The sequence below is a fragment of the Haematobia irritans genome, chromosome 2, assembly GCF_050003625.1.
Source record: "Haematobia irritans isolate KBUSLIRL chromosome 2, ASM5000362v1, whole genome shotgun sequence".
In the NCBI taxonomy this organism is placed as follows: Eukaryota; Metazoa; Arthropoda; class Insecta; order Diptera; family Muscidae; genus Haematobia; species Haematobia irritans.
The window spans coordinates 201103541-201128244 of NC_134398.1; the positions used below are offsets into that span (position 1 = coordinate 201103541).

Here is a 24704-nt window from a genome sequence, read left to right on the forward strand (position 1 = left end):
AAGTTTTGACAAAAATTTCTATAGAAATAAAATATTGACAAAATTTTCTAAAGAAATAAAATTTTGACAAAATTTTCGATAGAAATAAAATTTTGACAAAAACTTCTATAGAAATAAAATTTTGACAAAATTTTCTATAGAAATAAAATTTTAGAAATTTTGATTTTATTCGATCTTTCCTTTATTCAATAGAAAATAATTATTCAAGCTTGAGATCGTTATAAATAAAATTTTGACAAAATTGTCTATATAAATAAAAATTTTATAAAATTTTCTATAGAAATAAAATTTTGAAAAAATTTTCTATAGAAATAAAATTTTTATAAAATTTTCTATAGAAATAAAGTGTTGATTAAAATTTCTTTAGAAATAAAATGTTGATAAAATTTTCTATAGAAATATAATTTTGACAACATTTTCTATCGAAGTTTTGAGAAAAATTTCTATATAAATAAAATATTGACAAAATTTTCCATAGAAATAAAATATTGACAAAATAAGATTTTGTTTGGTAGGGTAGTGTTTTGGGAAAATTTGCTCTAAAGTTTGGTAGATTACTTTTGGCTCGAGTGGCAACCGTGCTTATAACATCCCGTTATGTACTTCTAACCTAAATTTCATTTACGTACTGATAAAATAGTTTTATCATGTCTTTTTTATGGGAACCAAATGTAAACAATTGATAACAACGCAATGCATTTTTAAGGATAGCGTAAATTTCGTTCGAGGTACATACTGGCCTTATGGGTAGCTGAAATTTCGCTAAAGTTGCACGCAGAATTTTCAGATGCCAATATCAATAACCAAGAGTCGATAAATTGAAGAATATTTTTGTGGAATTTTTTTTTATTTTATTTTATCGAAACAATGTAGCTATGGCCTCTAATACATTTGCATATATATATATATGAGTATGGTTTGTTCCTTAAATTATTTTGTTAATACGAATTAGTAACCAATTAAAGCTTGTGTAGTTGAGTCTTCCTTAGCGTTACGCCACCAAATATGCTGGATCACATACAGTAAGTGTAATCTAACCTGGGACAGTAGGTAAAAAATTTAAAAACAAAGAACTCGATCAGTAATGATGGCAATATTTCTGAGTAGTTAAACATTGTAAAACAGATGGGCCATTTTTGTTAATTTGCTTTTAGTATTCGACATTCAGCCACGATACTTAACTTAAAAACACTTAACATTACTATCTCAAAACATGACATTGTCCGAGTTTTGTGCCATCCTCTGTATGATATTTGTATGTTAAAAGCAAAATATAAAATTCCACCCACCCTGGGAGATGATTTTCAATTGAACAATAACAATTCTTTTAATTTGTGTTCATAACATGATGTGGATAATTGGTTTTTATTTGGCTTGGATAATTTTTAATAAATTTTTATTAATAAATCAAGTTCAAGAAAAACAATACATCACAATATCTATTGTTGAGTTTGTTTATACACATCATTATAGGATGGGAGTTACACAAACATTGGCGTTGTGTTGGTAACGAATAGAAATATTGATCTGAAATACTATCCATTATACATATATTTGCTAGTCGAGAAATTCTGAGTAGATTCGGTACATAAGATTCGGTCCGGCCGAACTTTCGACCATAATTACTTCTTTTTATTAAATTCTCAGAGTTCTCATTTGTTGTGACATTCGACATTAGTTTTAATTCACCATGTTATCGGCATGAGAATTGGTCGTTATCTCCTTACTTAGAATGACGTTATCGACAATTTATATTTGAATCATAAGAAATGTAGTAATACAAACTTATTGACATGAACTTCCAATGTTCGTTTGTGTGCCAATAACACAGTTTTGCGATGCGCTTCTTGTAGGATTAAAATGTAAATAATCGATAAAAATGCCTCACAGAATTTTCTTTACCAAATGTATCATTTTGATCTTGCTTACTATACATGCGAAAATCTTTTTAACCATCAGAAATTGGGAGCCACCGTGGTGCAATGGTTAGCATGCCCGCCTTGCATACACAAGGTCGTGGGTTCGATTCCTGCTTCGACCGAACACCAAAAAGTTTTTCAGCGGTGATTATCCCACCTCAGAAATGCTGGTGACATTTCTGAGGGTTTCAAAGCTTCTCTAAGTGGTTTCACTGCAATGTGGAACGCCGTTCGGACTCGGCTATAAAAAGGAGGTCCCTTGTCATTGAGCTTAACATCGAATCGGGCAGCACTCAGTGATAAGAGAGAAGTTCACCAATGTGGTATCACAATGGACTGAATAGTCTAAGTGAGCCTGATACATCGGGCTGCCACCTAACCTAACCATCAGAAATTGATCGTTAGAACGACGTATTGGAAACTACTTTCTCAACTTTCTGTATCTATTTATATTCATAATTTATTATGGTTATAACTATTATAAATAAATAAAAGGAACGACATTATCGATAATTTATATTTGGGTCGTAAGAATCTTAGTAATACCAATGTTTGTTGGCGCACCAATAACACAGTTTTGTGATATGTTGGAAAATATGGAAAATATAATTGGTCGATAATAGTGTACCATTGATTGTTCTTAATGGGGTGTAGCAATGTGTTTCTTATGAGTAGCGAAAATTTCCTGTCTGCATAACTACATAGTGGTCTTCAATAAAGGATCAAAAATTCCAACCGTCGGTAATAGTGTATGTTGCATTAAAAATTAATGCAACGCAAGTTGTGGGTCACAGTTCTTAACTGATCTTCTATTGCACTATAAGTGAATGTTATTATTGACTGTCTACAGTTTATTGGCTTGAAGACTAAATGTCCAATAGAGTTGTCTATCCGGCTGTACAGAACACAACTAAATAATTCACCCTTAGGGTTTTGTTGTGGTTGTTTATATTTTCTCTTCATAAGAAACACATAATGGAAAAACTGCTTTGCCGTAATTCACACGAAATTTTCATTAGCACAGAATGAGGAGGCCTCCCTTTGAATTCCCTCTATTAGCCTTCAGTCTTGAATCGACTAGCTCCCGTACAAACGCATCAATTTAATCACATTTTCACTTTCATCCTTTCTATCTATGGCGCTTACAATACAATGTTCATACGTAACAAATGAATTTTAATTAATACCTTGAGCAACATGGTCATCATATTGGAGGACATTACTATGTATATGCTGTGTTACCAAAGCTTACATGCCAAAGAAACTAATATCGTTGTCCATAATAAATTCCATTTCTATTTTTAGACCATATTCAGTAGCTTAACTTGTTCTTCCAGACTGGACTGTGGCCTGCTATGATTGCCTGAGTATTGGCCAGCTCGCTGCAGATTGGTAAAATAAACTAAAATAATATCGTATCGTATCATCATTATCTCCATCAAAGGTAAACTCTGCAAGGAGTTGCATTAGTGGCAATAGGTATAGCTAGATACTTTATTAATATATTCCGGTTTGTATGCGAATACCAATTGCTTTTATTTGCCTGTATCTTATCCATTCTTGGCAAATTAGATGACCATCGATATTACAGGATTGGATTGTAAGGAATTTCTATATTTAAACCTGCAAGTTCTAATTGGATTGGATAAGATATTGGATTGAGATTAGTTTTCTTGTTTAATCATTTTTTTGCACAATAAACACAGGCAAATGATTTACAGCTGATTTTTTTTGTTAATTGTAATTGCAAGTATTAAAAAAAGATTTAGAAGCTAAAATTGGTTTTTGTCAAATTTAGATTTGCCCTCATTTGAGTAACGAATTTTCTTGCAGAATCACGCAATTTTTTCCGAGGAGTGTTATTATGGACTTGCTTAAAATTTTCTTCCATATGAAATATAGCCCATTGCCGTATCTAGACATTTTTAACCAGGGGGGCTATAGCCCCCCTATCTATATTACGGTAACAATATACAATGGAAAATCATATATAGGTTTTCACATTCTAGGGGGGGCTAATTTTTTTCTGGAGGAGGCTAAGACAGTTAATAGCAGACACCGCCAACTTAATTCAATACGCATTTGTTATTAGCGAATTTCGATAAGTTTGATTGGACTAAACATAGTTCTCGGAAGCGTAAGTTGACATTGGAAACGCACTCGAGCCAAACCAAAAAAACTTGTGTAAATCAATTAAATAGAATAAACAGTCGATTCAATTGAAGCTGATTATTTCAATCCGATTTCCCATTGTCCTATCAATCAAATTTCATGATATCTAGCATGCCATTCATTTTATGTTATTAACCCACTTTACTTGAGATTCAAATCGGATTCTTTATTCAATGGAAATTTAAAATTCCAAATCGATTTTAGATCATACATTTCTAAAAATAATTTTTCAAATGTAAATAAACATTGTTCAAATCTCAGCGAAATCTTCATTTAAAAGTGTGAGCACTTGAGATTCGCAAAGAGATTATTTACCAAAATCTAGATTTTGTTAATGGTAGTGTGATATGCCATTTACACTATATCTGAAATCAAATTTGAAAGTGGCCTTTCGCAGAAATCATATAAAGAATTTTGATGGATATTCTATAGTGAAATTTCAATTGATTTATAGGGATTTTCCGTCACAAATGTTGACCTGTGGGTTAAATTATTGGTTTGAATTGACGAATCTACTATAAGTTGAATTGTGCCAAAATTATTTTTTTTACTTTCCATTTTTGATTTAATTGCTATAAAAAGAAAACTATTTTTGGAAATGTGTGCTGCCCGATTCTATGTTTAGCAGAATGGCAAGTGATCTCATTTTTATGGCCGAGTCCGAACGGCGTTCTACTACGGTTGCCACTCGATCCAAAAATAATCTAGACAATTTTTCCAAAATTTTATTTCTATAGAAAATTTCGTCAAAATTTTATTTATATAGAAAATTATGTCAAAATGTTATTTATGTAGAAAATTTTGCCAAAATTTTATTTCTATAGAAAATTTTGCCAAAATTTTATTTCTATAGAAAATTTTGTAAAAATTTTATTTCTATAGAAAATTTTGTCAAAATTTTATTTCTATAGAAAATTTTGTAAAAATTTTATTTCTATAGAAAATGTTGTCAACATTTAATTTCTATAGAAAATTTTGTCAAAATTTTATTTCTATAGAAAGTTTTGCCAAAATTTTATTTCCATACAAAATTTTGCCAAAATTTTATTTCTATTGAAAATTTTGCCAAAATTTTATTTCTATAGACAATTTTATTTCTATAGAAAGTTTTGCCAAAATTTTATTTCTATAGAAAATTTTATTTCTATAGAACATTTTGTCAAAATTTTATTTTTATAAAGAATTTTGCAAACATTTTATATCTATAGTAAATTTTGCAAACATTTTATTTCTATAGCAAATTTTGCCAAACTTGTATTTCTATAGAAAATTTTGTAAAAATTGTAATATAGAAAATTTTGTCAATTTTATTTCTATAGAAAATTTTGTCAAAATTTTATTTTCATAGAAAATTTTGTCAAAATTTTATTTATATAACATAGAAAATTGTGTCAACATTTTATTTCTATAGAAAATTTTGTCAAAATTTTATTTCTATAGAAAATTGAGTAACATTTTATATCTATAGAAAATTTTGTCAAAATTATATGTCTATAGAAAATGTTGCCAAAATTTTATTTCCATAGAAAATTTTGTCAAAATTTTATTTCCTTAGAAAATTTTGTCAAAATTTTATTTCTATAGAAAATTGAGTCAGAATTTTATTTGTATACCAACTGTGATGTCTATACTTCCTTACGAAAATTCCGCGAAACGTCTTTATCCATAAAAAATACTTGGCTAAACTGCATTATTGGCATGCAACAGGAATTTTCCAAAAGCTGGATATTAGGCTTAGAAATTAATTTGCATTTCTCTGTGCTGTAATTTTTTCTATGCCATTATTAAGTATGATCATCATTATCATCTAAAACCTTGAAGGTTGGTTTAATTTCAAATCCGGTTTAATTCAGTTTTCAAATCAAAGCCGAGCCTCTTTTTATACCCTCCAACATAGGATGGGGGTATATTAACATTGTCATTCCGTTTGTAACACATCGAAATATTGCTCTAAGACCCCATAAAGTATATATATTCTGGGTCGTGGTGAAATTCTGAGTCGATCTGAGAATGTCCGTCCGTCCGTCTGTTGAAATCACGCTAACTTCCGATCGAAACAAGCTATCGACTTGAAACGATCCGGCTGAAATTTGGTACATGGTGTTAGTATATGGTCTCTAATGACCGTGCAAAAATTGGTCCACATCGGTCCATAATTATATATAGCCCCCATATAAACTGATCCCCCGATTTGGCTTGCGGAGCCTCTAAGAAAAGCAAATTTCATCCGATCCGGCTGAAATTTAGTACATGGTGTTTGTATATGGTCTCTAATAACCATGCAAAAAGTGGTCCACATCGGTCCATAATTATATATAGCCCCCATATAAACCGATCACCAGATTTGACCTCCGGAGCCTCTTGGAAGACCAAAATTCATCTGATTCAGTTGAAATTTTGTACGTGGTGTTAATATATGGCCTCAAACACCCGTGCAAAAAAAGAAATCGGTCAATAATTATATATAGGCCCCATATAAACCGATCCTCAGATTTGACCTCCGGAGCCCCTTGGAAGAGCAAAATTCATCCGATTCGGTTGAAATTTGGTACGTGATGTTAGTATATGGTATCCACCAACCATGCAGGAATTGGTTCATATCAGTCCTTAATTATATATATCCCCCATATAAACCAATCCCCAGATTTGACCTCCAGTGCCTTTTGGAGAAGCAAAATTCATCCGATCTGGTTGAAATTTGGTACGTGGTGGTTAGTATATGTTATGATATTTAACAACCATACCAAAAGTGGTCCATATCAGTTCATAATCATATATAGCCCCCATATAAACCGATCCCGTGATTTGGTTTTGGAGCCTCTTGGGAGGAGCAAATTTCATCCGAGTCAGTTGAAATTTGATACATTGTGCTAGTACATGGCCGTTAACAACCATGCCTAACTAGGCCCATATCGGTCTATAGTTATATATAGCCCTCAGATAAATCGAATCACACAAAAATTGGTCCATATCAAGTTCATAATTCTATATAGCCCCCATATAAGCGACCCCCATATTTCAATTCTGGCTCTCTACACTCATAGAAAAAATCATGCACGGCGTGCTCATTTCAAGACGATTCGTTCATGAAAGTGAATCAACACACATGTGGTGTCAAACTGTGAACAGGCGGTGTCAATCTGACAACCATAAAATGACACCATGCGTTGTCAAAACAACAACCAGCGTTCATGATCTGAAAACGTTATGGTTACTACTTTATAAACAAAATTAAAAAAAAAAAAATAGATTTCCGTTGGCGTGACTCGAACCTGTGTTTTCTGCACCATACGCGTTAACAGTCGCCTTAGCACATTGCACCACCGAGGGAGTTGCCATAATAGCGTCTAACGATTATTTTAAGACATTTCATGGCCAAAGAAAAACGAATGCCGTTCATGAAATCGTGAACGCCCGTGGACGAAATTGTGAACATTCCGTTTTGATTTTTTGTGAACGTTTCCGTTTCATTTTGTCACCGTCCCTTCACGACTATGGAACGTAATTTTTTCTATTAGTGTACGTACCGTGCAAAAGTCCATGTCGATTCGTAATTATTTGTAGACTTACCTATACATAACTTTTTTGTCTAATATATACCACGTATGGACTAAATCACAATTTAGAAAACGATGTTAAGAAGTTTTAAGATACCACAATCCAAGTAATTCGATTGTGGATGACAGTCTTTCATAGAAGTTTCTACGCAATCCATGGTGGAGGGTACATAAGATTCGGCCTGGCCGAACTTACGGCCGTATATACTTGTTTTCTCCTAATACCGATTTGACTCTCTTTGACTGATGCAAAGCAATTCCAATGTTATGGTCATCGTTATTGTAACATAAAGTATCCAACGATTGCATGATTCTTAAACATATATTTGTTAGTCTACAGTTTCTAAAAATAATCTGAAAAGAGTAACCAATTTCAAAAGTTGATGTTACGCATGCGAAGATAATTAAACATCTCACGATGTGTAAAATATATTTGTGGTAGTGATTCTACCTAAAAACTACAATTATGACATACGGCTTTATTTGTTAAAAGCTATTATGTATTGGTCTTTGTTGTTTATTATACAAGGAAAATTTTATAATATATTTCCACATAGGGGTTTACATATATAGCACTGTATGCAGCTCCAGCGAAAAATTCCTGTTTCATGCCAGTAAGGCAGTTTTACCATGTGTTTCTTATGGAAGAAAATGTAAACTGTCGATAACACCGTCACCGTAACTGATATTTCGCTAGGAAAAGTGCCTATGAATTTCTAACATTTGTCAATCAGAAAAAAGAGGCTATTTATCTACCGAATATTGACGATTTTGCAGTTTTTTATTTGTACAGTATCTGTCAGCAATTTCTCATCTTTTCTGAAAAACAAACTGATTTATTTAACAAAAAATGTATGGCAATTATTTTATTGGTTTTTTATTAGTTGAACGAAATTATTTATAACCATCATTATATGAGTGAGCACTTGTGATTCCTGTTCAAAGTTAAGAGTGTGGTTTTTGACTTGTTTATACTTCCAATGTATTTGACATATTTGGAGGCCAACACTTAAACGAGCCCCCAAAATCTGGCACAAACTAATCGAAGCAAACACACACACATTGCAAACATATAACTATGCAACTTATGTATGAAATATCTCGTTGGAGTTGCCATAGTATAACTATAAATATTTAAGAAACTTTTTTTATGCTATGGGTATTGTCACAATGAAAATTGTCACGTCAAATTTGTTTCGTTTCCATAGGAGATAATGATCGATAATAACGTCTCATGTTATGTAGATTGACTATGTGTATCTTATGGATGGCAAAAACTTTGTTAAAGGTCTATGTTACAGACCGCTTGTATGGCAAATTGTCGCTTTTCCCTCTTTACAGGGTGGCTATTATGTAATGTAACAAAGTAAAAGCTATTATTTTTTAATTTTATTGTTCAAAAGCACAAAATGTCGGAAAAAACATCAAATTTTGGAATTATAGGAGTTGTGGGATTCCACGGATCTTAATGGAGTTTTATAAAGTTTCGCCTTTTTATTACGAAAAAGACACCTAAATTCTTTCTGTCGTTACATGGTTGAAAATTATTCGCGGTGGTACTACTGTATTGATCATGGTGAAAAAGTACTGAAAAAAGTACGGGCTTTGAATAAGCCAATGTTGCCGGATGTAAAAGAAAAAGTTGCCAACTTTATTTATACAGTCTAAGAACGTATAACATCAATTTAATTAGTTGCATTTTTGATTCATTTTAAGGCCACTATGCGCCTAGATTGAAAATTTTGCTGCCGACGGACTTTGCTTAAAATCATGATAAATTTGATCAATTTTAAGTAGTTTTTTTCTATTCTGCCTATGGCAACACTAATTTATGTTCAATCGAGTTTTTGAGTAAATAAATGGCTTGTTATTGCTACTGAGGTCCGTTTAAGTTTGTGATGATGGTGTTTCGAAACTCCAAATGTCCAACGGAATGATCAAACTAAAAATTAATTGTCTTTGGTAGAATGATCATTAAAGAGCGCCAAAGGAGAAATGATTATAAATGGCCTCAATAACCATTCATTAGCTACTACATATAATAATTTTTTATGGATATTGAGGGATGTAGAGTACGAAATCGTTTTTCATTTTTCCATAATTTTCCAAGAAGTATAATTGTTGTTGAAGCTCCTCAGACTTGTATGTATTATGAGAAAATAAAAATATTTTTCCTATGAACAAAATAGTCCTTGGACAAGAAGACACCGATGTTAGTGTAGAAGCTCTTCTCAATGAACACAAGGATGAGTGTTTTTCGTACATAAAAAAAATATCACCAAAATGTTTCCAATTAAAAACTTTTTGAAGTTGAACCGTTTTTTAATTAATAAATTAATTGATACCATTAACATTTTGAAGCATTAAGTTTATTAAAATTAAAAAATTAATACAATTAACATTTTAATCAAACTCGGAAGACTAAGTCAGTTCAACAAAATGATGGATTTTTTTTTTAAATTTTTGAGTAACAATTTATTTCAAACAATCAAATTTATAATTTAAATATAAACACAAACCCCAATTTTCATAAAGCTCCGTCAGTGTTCCGTTAACTAACCAACTTTTAACCCGTATTATGGACGAAGCTGTCATCTTGCCTTTATATTCCATAGGCCAGTTAAGAACTTAACTGACGAAAATTTTTCAGTTAAAGTTAACCGGAGAGAAGATATTTGCAATTTACTTTCTGTTAACTGGCAGTTAAAGCCTAACGGAGCTACATGGAAATGGCCGAAAGTCGGATAAGAAAGTAATTTCAAATAAATACATTTTGCAATCAACATCAATTAAGTTTTTAATTGAATTAATTAAAATAGTAATTAAAATTTTCAAATTAAATCAATTAAATTTTTTCTTCAAAAAATTTTTTTATGCACAATTAAAACAGTGATTGATACTATTATTTTCGTTATTGAAGACATTTCAATTAAAAAATTAATTGGATCAATTAATTCGTAATTGATTCAGAAAAAAATATGTGTATGCCACACCGCATCAATTTGAGGGTTTGCGCCATCGCTTTCCTTTAAGAAATTCTCCAATAAGAAACATTAAAATGAATTTCAATTTGAGAAGTTGTTGCTAATGTATTGGAAAATTTTTGCTGATGTGTTGAATTCTACAGTTAAGGGTTATCATCCATATTCCGATATACGGAATCGCAAGAATTTAGTTTCCTTATGAAGAAATAAATTGATATACTGATAATACTGATAAAAGAAATGTTGCCAATTTTTAAATTTATATATTTTAGGATTAAGAAAATATGGCCAAACAAAAATTTTGCAATTCCGAATATTCGAACATATCCCAATGGCTGTTTTTGAAAACGCCATTTTTCCAACAATTTCTCGCTTTGAAAAAAATGTTTGATAGCATGTTGAATATATTTCTCCAGTGATTGTTTTATATTTTTTCAGTTCCATGTTTATTGACATATTTTTTCCAATTTAACCCTTTTTAAAAACCAACTATTTCCTTAAATATTCGGAAAGAGACCAGATTCCGCAGAAACAAAAATTGATAAAAATAAAACAAAAATTCCATACTAATTAAGACAGTCTTTTCTACTTCTATGAATTTTTGAAATACTCATCTCTTTGGTAACTAAAATTTGATGGTGACAATAACAAAAATATATATGGACGTGAAATCACGTTTTTCATATCGATTTAAGTCACCATTTATCTGCACTGAAAAAAAAGCATACCCGGTTCCAAAGATTTTGTCTTAAAAATTTGGTATTGATTCCGAGCCAAAGAAGCGGAGAATACAAGTAAGGATACTTTTAAGACACAATTCTCTTTTAAAATCGGGTTTTGTGTACTTGCTTTTAGGAAGCAAATTTTAATTTTTCGTTTTTTCAGCTTTTTTTCTTCATATGCTATCAAAGTCCTTTAAAAACAAGTTAACGACGACTTTATTTTCCAAATTAAGACTCGACTTCTTGTAGAAATTATGCTGTGTTTCAAAAAACGTCTTTAAAATAAAGTGTTGAAAAACATGTCCTATATTTGAACGATTTTTTGCTTTGTGGTCAAGATGCAAAAAGACAACAAATTTAAAGACAATTTCATTAAATTTAAAGATTTTTTCTAAATTATCAAAGTCAAGTTGACCTTAGCCCAAACATTTTTGCTTTCATGTTATGATATCCATTTTTAAATCAAATCACTTAATTATAAGGACAATACGACTTCATTGAAAAGTTTATCGACCTTTAGTCAAGGAAAAAAAACTTTATACTAGAGAAATGCGTCTTCTATGCTAAGCAAAATTTGCATTCGTATTTTAAAGACATGAAATCTTTGACCTCTCGACAATATTTTTTTCAGTGTGTCTGTCTGAATCTATAATGTATACATAGGTAAAAATAATTCGCACCTTGATGGGCTTTTATTAAGAAAATTTAATGTGTTAATTAATGAATGGTTAGTGTTCAAACACCTTTTTTTCTTTTCTACTTTACCGATTCGTCATTGTGAAAAATGCGCAAAAACGACAATTAATTAGTAAAATTAAATGTTATGAAATATATTAAGTTGTAGCTACACAATATCCCCGTATCGCACGTGGTCACTGTGTATTGGGATGGCGTCGGTGGAGAAAGGTGCTCGGGACATAAATAACTATTGACTATTGATATATTTGCGTTGCATGCAAATAAAGAATAATTAACGCTTGTTTGCTATTAATGACGATTCTATTTTTTATCTTGTGCGTAACGCAATTTATCTTTGCTTCGGGAAAAGCTCGACTTAGCAGAAGACATTTGGACAACAATAATATAAATGTTACTATATTGAGTATAGTCTAAAAGTTATGGACAACTTTTGAAAAACCTTAGACATTTTTGTCGGCTATGTCGATAATTGCAATACGGGACTGGTGATGGTATACTTTACTAAAATGAATCATTTTCATCGACTTTAAGATAAGAATTGCTATTTGCGTTGATTAGGTTATGGTACCAATACGGGACTGGTGATGGTATACTTCACTAAAATGAATCAGCAGAGTACCGCAAGGGTCCATATTGGAACCATTTCTTTGGAATTGAATATACAATGGCTTATTAAACTTGTCACTACCGGAGGATTGTAAACTTGTGGATTATTCTAACGGCGTCCACCTAACGGTCGATAATAACTCTGCAGAATTGATTGAAAACGTAACAAACAAATGCCTGCGAAGAATAAGTAGATGGCTGAAACAAAACGGCGATAGTAGTAACCAGAAAACGATTATTCCAATGATCTGAGTGGATGTACACAAGATTGTCGTCAAGAAGGAACTTAAATACCTGGGAGTTTACTTAGATATTAAATGGACAAATCGACTAACATGAGTACCGCATAGCTCAATATTGGTCCCTTTTCTCTGCATTATAAAATACGATCGGAGAGTTATAAACTTTTGGGTTATGCTGAGACGTCGCCCCAAAAATCGATGAGCTCTGCCTGGGAGGGATAAGTGGCTTGATGGGACTAAACGGTTTAAAACTAGCAACAGAAAAAACAGAGGCGATAATGGTAAACAGATAAAAAATTATTCGAATGTCATAAACTAAGAATGGAGATGGACACAATGTAGTCATCAAGAAGGACCTTAAATATCTAGAGTCTACTTAGATAGCAAATTGACAAACTACGACGAATCTAGCAAGAATAATGTCAAATAAGAGAGGCCTTGAAAAAAAAATCAGAAAACTATTGGCTAGTATAGCATATGCGCAGGTACTTTACCCTTACTTGCTTTGAGTAACGCGATAGAGAATAGGGCTGGCCTCAGGAAAATGCTAGGCAAAGAGAAACAGAGTGTGTACTCTATTGGGGATATCTGTTTGCCGTATAGTCTCGAAATGTGCATCAACGATCCTCGCTCGAATCTCTCCATTGGATCTGTTAATAACTGAAATAGTATGAGATATTTAACGAACAAGCATCAATGATGAATACTAGAGATGTGCGCGTGACTGAAATTTCACTCACACTCACGCACATTCACGAAGCAAAATATTTATTCCCGAACGCTCACGCACGATACGTGTGGTAGCCAATCCAACTCACGCACATTCACGAAATGTAAACCAGTACTCACGCACGAACTACTTTTAAAGACTCACGTTCACGCACGATTCACGACAATTCACGTGATTCACGACAAATTCACGAGACTCACGATATTTTCCAAAGGAAATCAGCAAAGGTAACAAAGTTCAAAAATAGAATACAGTTCGAGAGCTAAATTAATTTCAGTTAACATACAAGTGTGAATTAAATCTTTATTATTTTCGTGAGCGTGATTTTGCAGGAATTTTATTCACTCACATTCACGAACCGATTTTATTTCTCACGCACGACATATTTATTGTAGTCCCATTCACGAGAGTTACTTTGGATTTTGTTCACGACTCACGTGATTTACGCGTGAATCACGCGTGTCACGAGAATTTCGTGTCACGCGCACACCTCTAATGAATACTATTGCCCAAAAAAACTTATAAAAAGAGAAATTGGCAAAAATTTCTCAGTAAGTGGCAAAGAAGATGGGACACAGATGACAAAGATAGATGAACCTATCAATCGCGACTGATGATTGTATACTTCACTACAATATATCAGCATGAGTACCGCAAGGGTCCATATAGGGCCCTTTTCTGTGCAATTTACTCTACGATAGGCTATTAGTCTTGTCACTACCGGAGGGATCTAAACTTGTGGGTTATGCTGATTACGTTGTCTTGAAGGGCAAAACTCTGATCAAAATAGTAATGCTTGGAAAGAATGATAATTCAATTTTTGTCCATCAATGGTATGGTAAATTCAGCTGACGTCGTAGTTCATTTCAAGACAAATTTCGTCGAGGTCGTCCAAAATCAGTTTTTGTTCTGGAAACTATTAATACTGTGCCTCAACTGGTATGCCAGATCGTCACGTGACCTATCGTGAGATTGAGACAACCTTCGGTATTAGTCGGACATTACATCCCAGCAAAAAAAGCTTCGCCATAAAAGTTATGAAAATGTTCTTTTTGGATCCGGAAGCGGTGCAAAATTGACGCAGAAGCGATGAATTTAACATGGGCTTGTCATAGGACGGAAGTCCTCTATTTCAACAGCCGGTGCACTGAATTTGCACAATGTTGGTAAAAAATATGGGAAACATTTAAATCTGAAGCAATTTTAAGGAAACTTCCCAAAAGTTTATTTATGATTTATCGCTCGATATATATGTAATAGAAGTTTAGGAAAATTAGAGCCATTTTTACAACTTTTCGACTAAGCAGTGGCGATTTTACAAGGAAAATGTTGGTAATTTTGACCATTTTTGTCGAAATCAGAGAAACATATATATGGGAGCTATATCTAAATCTGAACCGATTTCAACCAAATTTGGCACGCATAGCTACAATGCTAATTCTACTCCCTGTGCAAAATTTCAACTAAATCGGAGTTAAAAATTGGCCTCTGTGGTCATATGAGTGTAAATCGGGCAAAGCTATATATGGGAGATATATCTAAGTCTAAACCGATTTCAACCAAATTTGGCACGCATAGCTACAATGCTAATTCTACTCCCTGTGCAAATTTTCAATTAAATCGGAGTAAAACGTTGGCCACTGTGGTCATATGAGTGTAAATCGGGCGAACGATATATATGGGAGCTATATCTAAATCTGAACCGATTTAAATAAAATTTGGCACACTTGACTACACTACTAATTGTACTCCTAGTGCAAAATTTTAAGCAAATTAGGGTAAAACTCTGGCTTCTGGGGCCATATAAGTCCATATCGGGCGAAATATATATATGGGAGCTATATCTAAATCTGAACCGATTTCTTCCAAAATCAATAGGGTTCTATTCTGAGCCAAAACACATACTTGTGCCAAATTTGAAGTCGATTGGACTAAAACTGCGACCTAGACTTTGATTACAAAAATGTGTTCACGGACAGACGGACATTGCTATATCGACTTAGGAGCCCACCCTGAGCATTTTTGCCAAAGACACCATGTGTCTATCTCGTCTCCTTCTGGGTGTTGCAAACATATGCACTAACTTATAATACCCTGTTTCACAGTATGGCGCAGGGTATACAAATTCTGTGATATTTTGTCAAATAAATAATTTTTAATGGATTCTAACGCTTGTCTGAGCCACCGTGGTGCAATGGTTAGCATGCCCGTCTTGCATACACAATGTCGTGGTTTCGATTCCTGCTTCGACCGAACACCAAAAAATTTTTCGGCGGTGGATTATCCCACCTCAATAATGCTGGTGACATTTCTGAGGGTTTCAAAGCTTCTCTAAGTGGTTTCACTGCAATGCGGAACGCCATTCGGACTCGGCTATAAAAAGGAGGTCCCCTGTCATTGAGCTTAACATGGAATCGGGCAGCACTCAGTGATAAGAGAGAAGTTCACCAATGTGGTATCACAATGGACTGAATAGTCTAAGTGAACCTGAATTATGAATTCTTAAACTGTTTTTAACCAGTCTGAAACAAAAAAAGTTAAAATGATTCTGATGAGAATTGAAACTAACAAATGTATGCTTGTCCGCCTTTCTCTCATAGAAATTACCTTTTGGCTTAGAATCGTGATATTTGGAAGCTGATTTAGTATAATTTGATCTATGCTATATATCATCCCTAAGGAAGCAAAGTTTTTAATGGAGAAAGTAAATGAGAGACTGAGAAAATAGATTTCGATAAGGGCGATTTCGATTTGGAAAAAAGGTGCAACATTCTCGAAATTGATTTCAAAATATGAAGAACACTGTCATAGCTTTTGGGTTCTGTATCCCTCACAATATTATGAATTTACGTTAACTTTGAAATGACACTATCGTTTGGGCGAAAATACAATGGGGGAAAAAATAATGTAACACCAAGGCAACATATGTTTTGCGAAACGAAAACTCCCTAAGATTAATTTATAAGAATAGATAAATTTATTGGATGAATTTCGCATAAGGCTTTAAATTGATATTCCTGGGGGCATAGGTTTCAATTTCGTTTGTTTTCACTATCGTTTCGTTTGTACTCATTACGAAAAATTAAAAACAAAGTACAAAATAAAAAAAATGTTTATTTTTTAAGATTAATATAACAATTAGTACAATTATTTGTTGCATTACATGCTTTGCAAAATTGCATCATAATTTGTACTTATAGTTGTAATCTACGCAAATAAATATTACAAAAGTATTTACAGATTGCTTTTTCTAAAAAAGTATGTATATTGTTGATAAGAAACTATTATTGTACTATCCTACTGTTCCCAATTTGAAGTGGACACGTTCCTTTTCAGTATTGTCTATAATATAAATGTGTGGATGTTAGTGATAACTACACAACCACATCGATGGACAAGGAAGGGATTTTCCAAACAAAACGAAATTATGTACACAAATCAAATTCCAATCTGATATTTTTGACACATATCAATGCAAGGTCACAATGCGCCTTGCCTCTCATTCCACTCAAGCGAAACGGCCAACAAACCAACAAATGATAAGGAATAGTTTTGAATTGTTCCGACAGGTAATAGATCATAGATCATAATGGAAGACTATACTATGCATTTAACTTGGGGTGGAAACTATTGTGTTTATAATGTACAGAAATGAGTGATTTTCTCCATGATTAATATTTGCCAAAATATAAGGATTTAGGAAGGACAGAACATCTGCTTCCGATACAAAAGAGAATAGTACAGTTTAACATTTTATCCTGTTGTTGTTGACGTTGTCGTAACAGAGTATTGTGTTACTATCCATTTGTGTGTTGCGCTTTTTGTACATCATCTTGTATCAAACTCGAAGAATCCTTGAACCAAGCGAGAGTTATTTAGTCCTGAGTGTAGATGGGAACACACGTCAGCTATGCTGCTATCAATCACTGACTTTAGGCGGATGCCCTGCAAGTGCATCTTACTTGGTCCAAGATTTCCTTGGTCTGCCGCGGGAGGTCCCTTTCCCCCGGTGCTATGGGTGGTGGTCGGACTGCGAGAATACGATTATCAAGGAAATCAGCGACAAAGATGGGATGAGTCCAGAGTGATCTTGTGGGGAGCCGGGTAGGTCTGACTAGTCAAGCGAGAGAGTGACGCGTCTCATGGTTGCAGATGGGACACACGTCAGCTACGTTGCTATCAGTCACTGATATGTTGGAATTTAGACTGCTGCACTTGATAGATCTTACTTGGGCCAAGATTTCCTTGGTGTGCCGTGGGAGGTCTCTTTCCAGCGCTATTATGGGTGGAACTCTGAATATCAAGGAACTCTGCGACAAATATGGGATGTGTCCAAAGTGATCTGATGGTGAGTCTGACTAGGTAAGCGAAAAAGTGACGCTTTCATTGGTGCTGATGGGACACACGTCAGCTATGCTGTTATCAATCACTGATAGGTAGGAATTTAGGCGCCTCTACTTGCCAGATCTTATTTGGTCCAAGATTTCCTTGGTCTGCCGCGGGAGGTCTCTTTCCTCCGGCACCACGGTTGGTAGTCGGACTGCGAGAACACGATTATCAAGGAAATCTGCGACAAAGATGGGATGCGTTCAGTGTGATCTGGTGGGGAGCCGGGTAGGTCTGACTAGGCAAGATAGAATAGGGCTGTTTTCTTTTTGCACTGGATGCAACATTTGTATGGGCTATCCAGAACATCGTTGCACTGGTGTTCTATCCAGAACATCTCATCAGTGCAAGTCGCGCCGATGTTGCCAGATTGTATTTGGATAAAGTGACGCTTCTTCGATTCACAATAGCAATTTATTGTGGCTATTTTATCGAAAAACATGAAATTCAAAGTGATACAGTGTCCTAAATAATAGCAGCAGTAAATATTTATTACTAATTGGAGCATTTCATACATTAAAAATGCAAGATTTCACTTCTTTTCTGTGATTGTTTTTAAACAGCTGATGACAGTGTTGCATATTTTTGGAGATGTCCTGGATAAACGAGTAGTCTGTTTTCTTTTAGTCCTTAACGGCTTAGCATATCCAGTGCTAAAAGAAAACAGCCCTAATGTAACACGTCTCATCGTTGCAAATGGGACACACGTCAGCAACGCTTCTATCAATTACTGATAGAAGCCGCCTAAATTCTAGGTAGGAATTTAGGCGGCTTTATTTGCCAGATGTTGCTTGGGTTAAGATTACCTTGGTCTGCAGTGGGAGGTATCTTTCTCCGGTGCTATCGGTGGTATTCGAACTGTGAGAACGCGGTTATCCTTTCAAAATCAAGGAACTCTTCGAGAAAGATGGGATGCGATCTGGTGGTGAACCGGGTATGTCAACTTACCAAGCGAAAAAGTGACGCCTGTCATATGGCCCTTGGTTGCAGATGGGATACATAACAGCCACGCTGTACTGATAAGTAGGAATTGATTCCGAACCTCTCGTCGCTTCAGCTACAATGACCTGCCTGTTATGCTGCCTGATCTAGAGTATCTCTTTTGCAAGGCTGGATCTCGTGCTCTAGAAGGTGAAGATCAATCCCTTACATTCTTTGGTGTTCGTTAATTTGGATAGTTCCTTCGATAACAATCCAGGAGGCACTGCTTTGATAACATGTAATTGTGTCTACGCACGGGAATAATCTTGGTCACAACATAACGATGATTCTAAGAACAGTGTTCTGATCGGTCTGTCGCTGGTCTGAGGTATCCACAATAGCAATGCAAAGTTTAACAGAGAGCTTATCACAAATTGCTGTGTCTTGGACAAAGGAACTAAAAAGGCTGTCGAATGAAACCTCCAGAATCTTGGGGTAGGTTAGGTTAGGTTAGGTTAAAGTGGCAGCCCGATTAAGTTCCAGGCTCACTTAGGCTATTCAGTCCATTGTGATCTTGTGATCTTAGGGTAGATTGTAGTCGGAATTACTACGCCATCGACTCTGTCATTCAATTGCCAGCGTACTTCTGATGTATTGTGATTCACAATTTGTGAATGAGGATTTTATGGCGGATATCCTCAAATTCCTAGCAGTGAAATAACTGGTGAGATCAAGAATTCTACATTGTATTTCACTTTAAATTCGCTTATCATAATCGACGAATCAATAATGGGTTTACTAGTTAAACCTATTTACTTCCCACCCAGTGGATCTGAAAGATTCACATGTTTAGCTTCTTCCTGTCCCTATAGGCACTATACTTTTATTTGACTAATAATGTCGCTATCCAACTTTTCGAGACAAATCCCACATTTACATGTTCCACGACATAATCGATACTGAATGGCATAGTTCCATTTAACATAGGAATACCTGTCATCTGACGACTTCAAATGACGTATTTTAGAGATGATCCTATTTCAACAAATTTAATTTAATTTTTCATTGAACATTTCATATCCATTGATGAAATGGAAAGAAAACGAGTCATCTGAATGAATGGTACTTCGAGTAAGAAATATTACTTGTATATTTTCAATGATTACGTAGATGGAAATGTCGTGAAACACTTATAATATGTGACAGTGAATATAGAGTATAGAATCTATAGAAATAGAAAAATAAATTCAAATTGACATCACAAAACGTCCGTTTCGTACGTTTGAAATCCTCTTGCTATTGTACTATGTATGAGAGATATTTTGTTGGTATATTTACGAAAAGTAGCGTAATAACCCAAAATCTTCTCAAAGTAGATTTTGGCTGAAATTGCGATTGATTTCAGTACAATTGCAATTGGGAAAAGCTGCAGCTTAGTGGATTTAACAAAATCTTGTTCAACCTTTCATTAATCGAAAATCTCGAATGAAGCCGATATGTCGGTCGCCGACGTTCCGGAGACTATTCCGGATCATAACTGCTAAAGGTAATAAGTGAGTAGAGTGATCAAAAACCGGGATTTGTCAAAAGTGGGATTTTTCCGGTAGACAGTGTTTTCAAAACAAATAACCGGCACGATCGGTTCAACCGGTTTTCCTAAAAAATCGTAAAATCGCGCAATTTGGAAAGGAAATTTTAAATTAATGGTAATAAAAATCAGCGAAATAATTTACATATGTACGTGGTTCAAGCATATATTTTTTTAGAATGTGTTTAAATAAAAAATTGTTTGGACTGTGCAAACATATTTTGTTTCACCCAAGCATATCTTTTTTAATTCTGGAAAGTCATCCTTATTTTTTGTATAAATTATGCGTCGTCATTTTGACGAAGGATGACTGTCTAGGGTTAAGGTCCCAAATAGTTTTCCCCAGTTTGTAACAGTGGGTCGTCGGAAAGTAAGATCACGTGCACATTTTTTTCATAAAATTGTTAATAAAATTGATAAATAATTAAACTTGCAGTTTTATATATCTACACATGGCTTTTGTTGTCTATCTCCATAGACCTTATAATACATAGATGAGCCATGGGTGTCAAACTATGTTTGACAGTTCCGAAGATTAAGAGTAAACGAGAAAAATAAGAGCACGCTTACAATCTCTTTCGTTTTCCTTATTGTAGTTTGCCAATTTTACACAAAATTAGAACGTTTATGATGCAACAGAGGATTTATAAATAAATTAATATATTAAAAGTTCATATTTGAACAAAAAATTGTAACCAAAACAGCGAAAATACGAAATTTAATTTTGAGCAGCATTGCTCTTTACGAACAACACAAAAGCAAATGCGCGAAAATTAATGTTTGGGACTGACTCTTTACGAAAAAATCAAAACGAAATGTCAGAAAATTAATTTTTGGAACTGACACATTTTTTTAAAAGAGAATAGTGGAGCATCTATGTATTATAAGGTATGTCTATCTCCATCATAGACCTTTTAATACATAGATGATCCACTATTCTCTTTAAAAAAAATGTGTCAGTTCCAAAAATTAATTTTCTGACATTTCGTTTTGATTTTTTCGTAAAGAGTCAGTCCCAAACATTAATTTTCGTGCATTTGCTTTTGTGTTGTTCGTAAAGAGCAATGCTGCTCAAAATTAATTTTCGTATTTTCCCGATTTTGGTCACAATTTTTTGTTCAAATATGAACTTTTAATATATTAATTTATTTATAAATCCTCTGTTGCATCATAAACGTTCTAATTTTGTGTAAAATTGGCAAACTACAAAAAGGAAAACGAAAGAGATTATAAGCGTGCTCTTATTTTTCTCGTTTATTCTTAATCTTCGGAACTGTCAAAAATAGTTTGACACTCATGGCTCATCTATCTAAAGTCTATAGTCTATGATCTCCATCGCCACCTTGTTTCTCTATTCTCTCTCGCTCTCTCTCATTCTCTGATGTTTCTAAACATATGTATGTTAATACGAAATTTCCGAATTAATATAGGTTTGCATCCATAGATATTAGATTTCAGAAAATGTAATGCCCCAAACCTAATATGTTCTAACATATTATCATATGTACCCCAAACATATAATAGTTTCTGAACATTATATGCTTGCACTAATGGAATTTTCTCAAGACCTGCTTATTGGCCTTAAGCTTTTGCGAAAATTCCATGCCAATAAAGCAGTTTCGGAAGACAATTTTGTTCCCCACAGAAATACAATGAAAAACTGTATTATTGGTATGCAACAGGAATTTGCATTTGAAAACAATTTTCATTTTTACAGTACATACAATCGTATATAGCAAAATCCAACGTAAAACCATGTCGAAAACTATTAGAAAAAAAACACCGAGAGTATTCTAGTAATTGATGGTGATTATCGACGATTTTTATGGTGTCAAATGCTACTCACAATTGTAATAATGATGACGGTGGTTTTGGTGTTATTGCTGCTACTGTTATTACTAATTCATACGCCTGCGTTCACGATTGCTTCGCGTTTCTCGTTGATGTTTGCATACCACAACATCAAGAGTGTGCATAGAAGAGACAACAACAATTAGGCAAATGCAATCAAGCGAAACATTAATGACAGTTTGTTAAGACAGAGCTGCCATATTCATTTTTCAAAGCAGACATTTATTGTAACATACATTAAAAAAGGTGAAGCATTGAAGCCAATTTAACCCTATTTTAGTTCAGGGAATTTTTATGTTGTGAGAAAGTTTACTTGATTTTAATAATTTTTTTTTTGCGTATGTTAATTAATTTAACTAGACCGGGGAAAAATTGTGGAACATACGAATTTTAGTAAAATTGTATGCTTTATTTGTGAAAATATACCAAATTCGTATATTCCACAAAAAAGTTCAGAATTATTTAATTTGTTTACATTTTACCACAAATGCGCCAATTTTGAACTTCGTTTTGCGCTAAAGACGTTCTTGCAATTTAGAACTTCATTTTTCCTTCAAACTACAAAATTTTCTTTATCAAGTAAAAAAAGTATGTCTAATTGATTTTCTAGAATTTGTCGAAAAATATTTACTTACATTTGTGATATTGATAAAATAAAATAAATTTTGACAAAATCTCCTATAGAAATGAAATTTTGACAAAATCTCCTATAGAAATTAAATTTTAATAAAATTCCCAATAGAAATGAAATTTTGACAAAATTCCTATAGAAATGAAATTTTGCCAAAATTTCCTATAGAAATGAAATTTTGACAAATTTCCTATAGAAATGAAATTTTGACAAAATTTCCTATAGAAGTGAAATTTTGACAAAATTTCCTATAGAATTGAAATTTTAACAAAATTTCCTATAGAAGTGAAATTTTGACAAAATTTCGTACAGAAGTGAAATTTTAGCAAAATTTCTTATGGAAATGAAATTTTGACAAAATTTCCTATAGACATGAAATTTTGGCAAAATTTCCTATAGAAATGAAATTTTGACAAAATTTCCTATAGAAATGAAATTTTGACAAAATTTCCTATAGAAATGAACTTTTGACAAAATTTCCTATAGAAATGAAATTTTGACAAAATTTCCTATAGAAATGAAATTTTAGCAAAACTTTCTTAGAAATGAAATTTTGAGAAAATTTCTTATAGAAATGAAATTTTGAGAAAATTTCCTATAGAAATGAAATTTTGACAAAATGTCCTATAGAAATGAAATTTTGACAAAATCTCCTATAGAAATGAAATTTTGACAAAATGTCCTATAAAAATGAAATTTTGACAAAATCTCCTATTGAAATTAAATTTTAATAAAATTCCTAATAGAAATGAAATTTTGACAAAATCTCCTATAGAAATTAAATTTTAATAAAATTCCTAATAGAAATGAAATTTTGACAAAATTTCCTATAGAAATGAAATTTTGACAAAATTTTCTATATAAATGAAATTTTTTCACAAAATCTCCTATAGAAATGAAATTTTAATAAAATTCCTAATAGAAATGAAATTTTGACAATATTTCCTAGAGAAGTGAAATTTTGACAAAATTTCGTATAGAAGTGAAATTTTGACAAAATTGTCTATAGAAATGAAATTTTGACAAAATTTCCTAAGAAGTGAAATTTTGACAAAATTTCGTATAGAAGTGAAATTTTGACAAAATTTCTTATAAAAATGAAATTTTTGCAAAATTTCTTATAGAAATGAAATTTTGACAAAATTTCCTATAGAAATGAAATTTCGACAAAATTTCCTATCGAAATGAAATTTTGACAAACTCTCCTAAAGAAATGAAAATATGAAAAAATTTCCTATAGACATTAAATTTTGACAAAATTTCTTATGGATATAAAATAGAAATTATATCGAAATTTGACAAAATTTCCTATAGAATACCAATGTATTGGTTATGGGTAGTGGAAATTTCGTTAGAGGTGCATACCGAGCTCTGGTGAAAATAGTCCTACTAAAACCTCTTTCTATGCCAAGTATTTGGCAACCCTGTTCCTCCATAGTCCGTATACAACGTACATATGTCACTGGGACGCCTAGTATTGCCTGAAGTATTGTTGGTATTCATTTGATGTTGCTTTTGCGTTTTTACCAAACAACAGAATCAACAATCAAAACGCCGATATACTATACACTAACCTCTGTCGACGTTATGATGCCGGCTGAGGCATGGGCATGATGACGACAATATTGTTGTTGTGGTTTGGCAAGGAGAGCGAAAGCAGAAAAAGGCCCGTCACGTCGAGTAAAAATTTCAGTTC

General features: G+C 33.1%; 1 protein-coding gene across 1 annotated transcript in view; it reads left to right on the forward strand.

The window, feature by feature from the left end:
* Nucleotides 1-24704, forward strand: part of LOC142226920 (sialin) — a 101196-nt gene that overhangs the window by 7186 nt on the left and 69306 nt on the right. The gene's annotated exons all lie outside the window — the stretch shown is intronic.